Here is a 6,866-nt window from a genome sequence, read left to right as displayed (position 1 = left end):
TATCTCCGCGCATCTCCATGCTGAAAAAATGGCAGCAGTGTGCTGTGAAATAAAACACATTCAATGAGCTTTAGTTCAAAGCACCCTGCTGCCATTTTTTCACTGTGGGGATGTGCAGTGATGCCAAGACACGTGACGCGTGGGTGCTTTTAATTAGTGCGGTTCACTAATTAAAGTGCCCAGTGCCATGTCCCACACCATGTGTAAAAATGCTCAAAGTGCTTAGGTAGTGCAAGGTGGAAGCTTGCATTGACTGTGATAAATGCTATACTATAAGGAGATGCAATCCAGGGCTGTAATAGGAGATGCAAGCTTTGTGAGCCTCCATCACCTAGGATGTCAGAAAGGGCAAAGCAGAGAAACCTGACTCAAATGTATATATCCACAGCACCTTGGTATTATATATTTTTAAATCCAAATTTTACCTTTTATATGAAAAACAAAAACAAACAAAATTGGAGGTGGGGGAGGGCAGCAAGTTAACTCAATGAACAGAAATACTGCAGTTCTACAGAAATGAGACCAATTATTTTTTGGCGGTTTCAGAAAAATGTGGATGTATCATATCTGTAGAAATCGGTCAAAATACCTTAATTGGAAAAACAAAGCAAAATAAAACCTCCTCATTTCTAACTCTAGAGAAAATTCAAATAACAGCTGACAGGAAGAACAAAGCCTTGCGTATGAGTCACCAGAAAAATAGCAGGGTACTGGGATTCTATTCCTGGCTCTGCTACTAACCTTCTGTGTAACTTTGGACACATGATTTTATCCCTTTGTGACTGTTTCCTTCCTTTCCTTTGTCCAATGCACTGTGAACACCAATCTGAATTGTACAATGTAATGCAAACTAGAATAGCAATTTACAAATAAGAACTCAATCTACAATATGAGGGCAGATAAGTGATATACTAAGGACATCATTGTTAAGAGAAGTTTCTGACGGCCTGGATCTCAAGGAAACATTATCTGCCCCTTGGCTGTTTAAGCCAAAACTTGTGGGGCAAATTCTGCTCCTAGTTCATTAAGTCAGCTCCATAGGAGAAGAGTTTTGGTCATCTGAAGCCAAATCTTGCAGTCTTTACTCTATTAAATAGTTGGATACATAATTTTGCTATTTTTTCAGACAGGAAACAAACCTTCTCCCTTGCATTACTGTTACTTTTACAGCTAAAATCCTGGAATGATCCCTCCAATTCCAGAATTTTCACTGACTTTACATCTTCACTATTCTCCCAGGTAGATCCCATGCTGTAGCTTATTCACAGGAAGACCCTTGTAGCAGGGTTTAGTGTCTGAGAGGGGCCATAGCACCTCCTAGCAGCCTCACTTGTCCTGATGCTTCCCTCTGGCATCCCAGTGTATCACTTTGTCATCCCACCTGCCACCGGATACTGATAGTGAAATTGGATAGACTGCCCTCTGAGGCCAATGTGAGCTTTCCAAACACAGTCTCTCTCTCTCCCCTCACCCTCTTACACTTTATGGTGCCCCAATCCCCTCTGGAACACCAGCTCTCATGTGGGGCCCCAACCTCCTCTATAACTCACTGGACTGGCTTACTGTCCCTCTCTCTTGCACAGGGCCCCGTTGTCTTTAATCATGGCCTCCAACTGCCCCAAAAACTTGACACATGCCTTGCAAGTCTTACTTTATGCCCTTTACTGGGCCCTTTGGCCTTATTCTTGCCTCAGCCCTTTGAATCCTGGACTTTTTCTGGGTTGATACTATCTGCCAACAAACCCACACAACTCACCAGGCCCCTGAGTCCTGCAGGGCTCACTCTTGCCCTCAAATCTTTCCTTATTCACACACTGGACCCCTAGCCCTATCTTGGCTCTAGCCCACATAGCCCACTGGGTCCTAGACCCTTGCAGGGCTCTATCTGTGTCTCAGCCCCTTATGACATAGACTGTGTCCAAGGCACCCTGCCTGTGGCCTCCAAAACCACATCTATTAGTCACACTAAAGCCTCTGGTCTCCCAAGTCTCCAGGCCCCAGCAGCTTCCAGTCTTCTGCCTGCTGGCCCCCTACAGCTTGCCTTGATACCTTAGCAGACTAGGTCCCCTCCCTTAGCAAACTGAGCTCTAAGGAGTTCTACCTTCCTTGTAGGCAAGGACCAGACAACTTCTCTAGCTCTGGAGCTAGGCATTAGGTATACAGGTGCTTCACTTCTTTCCAGTAACCTAACCTCTGTTTGACTCAGGGGTTATTGCTGAGTTCATTATTTCACTTGCTTTGTTCCACCACACTCTGCCCATTTGCATCTTAGTTACTTGTCTGCTTGCAGCACTACTCCCATAGCTTATTGTGAGGGAGCTATCTAGCTCCTCCCTTTCTCTGCTCCTATGCTGCTTGCTTCTCTGTAGATAGCACTTGCTTAATTTACACCACACTGTAGCCTTCTGATGCTGCCCTCTTATTCTCCAAGTAGCAGCGGTTAGGGGACTCTATTACAACCCTGTCCTGCCTTATTGGATTGCATGAAGAATTAGGTCATCATATAGGCTCTTTTGTGTGCCAGGAGGGCAGCCAGGTAATTTCTACCACAGGTGATGTGTCTTTTACAGCTTGCTTTCTTATCCTGTTATTTCAACATAAGTATCTAATATTGTGACTGATTGTGCTATTATAAGCCCAAACTATGGGTCCCAAACCGCTGTGTTGGTAAAGCAGAGAATATAGGTGCCATTTATTCACACTCAAACCTGGCAAAAGATGTCACATCTATCCAAAGAACCTTGCTTGCCTAGGTGCCATTTAGGAATTTGTGGAGTGGAAACTATCACAGAAAGCCTTTGAAAGGAAATAAAAGCACTGAGTTAATAGCTGCTAGAGACGTTGTGCAAAAGAAAACATATTTCAGCACACATGCAGAGTACAATTTTTACCTAAGGATTTAGCTGTGAATCAGGTGACATATTTCCTGGAAAAGCATAAGCCAGGCTACTCGATATCTTCTCTTCAAATCCCTGGGAACATTTCTGAATAAGTTACTGGTTTATGGATTAACAACTTGATTCTGATCTCACAGGTTTTTTATCTATGTAACTTTCTTGGCCTCAAGGGACCTAGACCTGATTCAGACCAATGTATCGAGATGAGATTCCAGTTCAGTCTATCAGTCTTAAAACAATTCAGTTTCCTTGTTTGATAGTTGTAGAGAGATTCTAAAAGGGCTACTTCACATGGAAAAATAAGACAGCCATAGCATACAGTTTTACAACAATCTGATTACTGCATGTAGGGAAAGTAATAATAATAATAGACACGCAGGTAGTTGCATTTGAATGAATGGACAAATCAGACTGTGGGGGTACTAAATCTGTACATGGACTCCACTTTAATTTAAGTTTTCTACCTTAATTTTTCCACTCAGACTGTAAATATAAGCCAGTATACTGAATGACAGTAGTATCCTACTTAATATATCCATGCCAATCTTATATTTGGTAAGTTGCCTTTAAGAATGCAAATTACATATAAATTTGACATTGAATGAGTTTGTTCCTTCTACTTTTCTTTTTTTTTTCTTTCTATTTTGAGCCTTTTTTAATTGCACAGAATTTCATTACAGTTTCCTTCTTGCACAATGGATAGCCAAGTCATCTTTTGAAGTCTTGCGTATGTGTGTAGAATATAGTGTTACTTTTGTGGACGGATTTTTTTCTTCATTTTTGTGATATTTCTCAAAATATGGGAACCAAATAGACCTTGAGAAACTTTATTAATTCACTTACTTAGCTAGAGTAATCATTTTATAATTATGGGCAAATTAACAAGGTACAAAAGTCCTATGTATAAGCTTCTATAGAAAAGACAGTAAAGATATTCAACCAGGATAGGATTAGGATAAATTAGTGCTATTTCTATTTTGAAACCAGCTTCAAAGTGAAAACAAACAGAAATATTTGTATAAAGGATACCTTTATTAGCAATTCCAGGCCCTGTTGTTACCAAAGATGGTTCAGTATTCAAATTCAGCCAGGTAGGGTCCTTCAAGCCTGTGACAAGAAGAATTGAATCTTAGAGTAATTTACACCACACACTCGGGTAAAGCTAAATGAGTTAGTGTGGGTCCTAGAAACAATCCGGCTGCAGTAGCACAAAGCTTCATGCAACCTCATTTACTTTCAGGATACCTTGTTAGCAAAATAAATTGTGCTCCACAGAGCTCCATACTATTTCAGGTAGACTGCTTTTGGTACCCAAGCTAATTTAGGTAGTACTAGATTGGGTAGCTTTACACTACTCTGCAGCGTGTCAGGCAGACTTACCCTTATGGCTTGATGACATTGGGGTGGATTAGGTAAATAATTTTAATACTTTTGGTGGGGGTAGAGGTAATTATGACTTACCTCTCTTCAGAAGGGCGGAACATGTGAAAATGATCCATTCTTGTAAAGGTTGTACTTCTCTAATAAGATGGAAATGCAAGTATGGATCTAGTGTACACAGATATTAGGGACAGTATTTTCAAAAGCATTCAGTTTGGGCCTACTTCCATTTCTGTTGAAACCAGTAGGAAGCACCTATCCAAATTTTAAAGGATATATTGTAGGTCTTTTAATCCTCATAATTTCTACTTCAAATTAACAGATAATTGGAATCCTTGAATTGAATTGAACTTTATACTTTTACTTCTTTGTTTTGATATGCTGAAATCAGTAAGTGATGGGTTTGCTCAAATCAAATCTTTCTTTGAAGAAAAGGGAACCAGAATGAAACTAAACAACAATAATAAACAATTGTAGGATGCATCTATATAATAAAGACAACTGTATATGTAACAGTTTGGTAGATAATGGATTCTAATAACAGATTTGCCTTCCTTTTGGATAACAAAAAGATGACCTCAGTAAACAAATCTGTACCTCCAAGAGAAAGAAGAGGGAAATACTTCTTCTAAAAAACCTTAATTCTTCAATGACTTCCACCTTGTTCTGTTTCATAAGTATGCCAAGTTAGATTTAGCATCTTTAGGACAAAAATGTGATATTCAAACTAAGAACATTATTTTGACAGCATATGAGAAGACTGCACAAAAATCACTTGGATAGTACATCACCATTTTCTTTTCTTCTCCCCTGAGGTAAAAAATTAAATCTTTAACTATTATTTTTTTCGCATCTCAGGCATTTAATCTATGTGCGGTATGACAATCTGGTAAGTTATTTGCAACCAAACCAAGCCTCTGCTACCAAACTGACAGTCAATACAGAAAACTTTACAGCTTTACAAATCTTTTCTTATGCTACACCATACTAGAGAATTGTACCATAAGTGTGAGTTACATGTCTAATAGAAGTGACTCACATATTTTATACTTTGATTATTTTCTTTACTTTGGAGTTAAAGTTGTGGAGCATTTTCTTATGTGTTTGTTTGCTTGCTTGCTTGGTTGATTTATATGCTGTTCTTCCCAACAAAGGCTCAGGGCAGATTACAGTAAGAGAACACAACAATTCATAAAGCAGGAGAGTAACAAGAGAACAAAACAACTTGAAAGGGAAGTAGACTATCAAGATAAAACAGAGATCCCCCTAAACAACATCTCATCCTAGCTTTATTTGGTAAATACCTATCAAATAGAAAGGTCTCATAGTGCTGCTGAAAGATGTCCTAGCTTGGGTTCTGGCAATCCTCAAGAGGGAGCAAGTTTCAGAGTGGAGAAGCAACTTCTGAAAATGACTTAGGCTTCCCATGTGTTTTCACCAAGAGGACTTGGTTTACTGCACCCAGAGAGTGGTGGCGGATGGGTCATTTTCAACTTGGGCAGTGGGGGTCCCCAGGGCTCAGTCCTTGGGCTCGCACTGTTCAATATCTTCATTGGCAATTTGGATGAGGGGGTGAAAAGCACCTTGTTCAAGTTTGCAGATGACACTAAGATGTGGGGAGAAGTGAGCACGCTAGAAGAGAGGGACAGGCTACAACTAGATCTTGACAGGGTAGAGAGGTGGGCGGATGAGAATAGGATGGGCTTCAATACAGACAAGTGCAAGGTGTTGCACCTGGGGAGGAAGAACCACCAGTGTACCTACAGGCTGGGGAACTCCCTTCTCGTCAGCACAGAGGCAGAGAAGGATCTTGGAATCACTATTGATTCCAAAATGAACATGGGCTGCCAATGTGGGGACGCGGTCAGGAAGGCTAACCGCACCTTGTCATGCATCCATAGACGCATCACAAACAGGTCCAAGGAGGGGATCCTCCCCTTCTATGTGGCACTGGTCAAGCTGAAGTTGGAGTACTGCATCCAGGTCTGGGTGCTGCACTTCAGGAGGGATGTGGACAGCATCAAGAGGGTCCAGAGGAGGACCACTCATATGATTAGGGGGCAGCAGGGCAGGTCCTACGAGGGGAGGCTACGGGACCTAAACCTGTTCATCTTCCACAAGAGAAGGCTGAGAGGGGACCTGGTGGCCACCTACAAACTGGCCAAGGGGGACCAGCAGGCTATGGGAGAGTCCCTGTTCCCCCGAGCACTACTGTGGGTAACAAGGAACAACGGCCATAAGCTAACTGAGAGTAAATTCAGGCTAGATATCAGGAGGTGCTACTTCACTGTCAGGGTGGTTAGGATCTGGAACCAACTTCCAAGTGAAGTGGTGCTCACCCCTACCCTGGGTGTCATCAAAAGGAGACTGGACAGTCACCTAGCTGGGGTTATTTGACCCCAGCATCCTTTCCTGCCCATGGCAGGGGGTCGGACTAGATGATCTGCTTAGGTCCCTTCTGACCCTACCAACTATGAAACTACTAATGTTACTTGCTGGAGGTTGATCTCAGCTGACCTTAGGGATCACAGTGGGTGTAAGGAAAAAGAGGTGATCCTGTAGATACATTAGGGCCTTACAGGTCAAAGC

The sequence above is a fragment of the Alligator sinensis genome, unplaced genomic scaffold (genome assembly GCF_000455745.1).
Source record: "Alligator sinensis unplaced genomic scaffold, ASM45574v1 scaffold1492_1, whole genome shotgun sequence".
Classification (NCBI taxonomy): domain Eukaryota; kingdom Metazoa; phylum Chordata; order Crocodylia; family Alligatoridae; genus Alligator; species Alligator sinensis.
The sequence above is the reverse complement of the archived record's forward strand: the minus strand, read 5'-3'. Positions refer to the sequence as shown.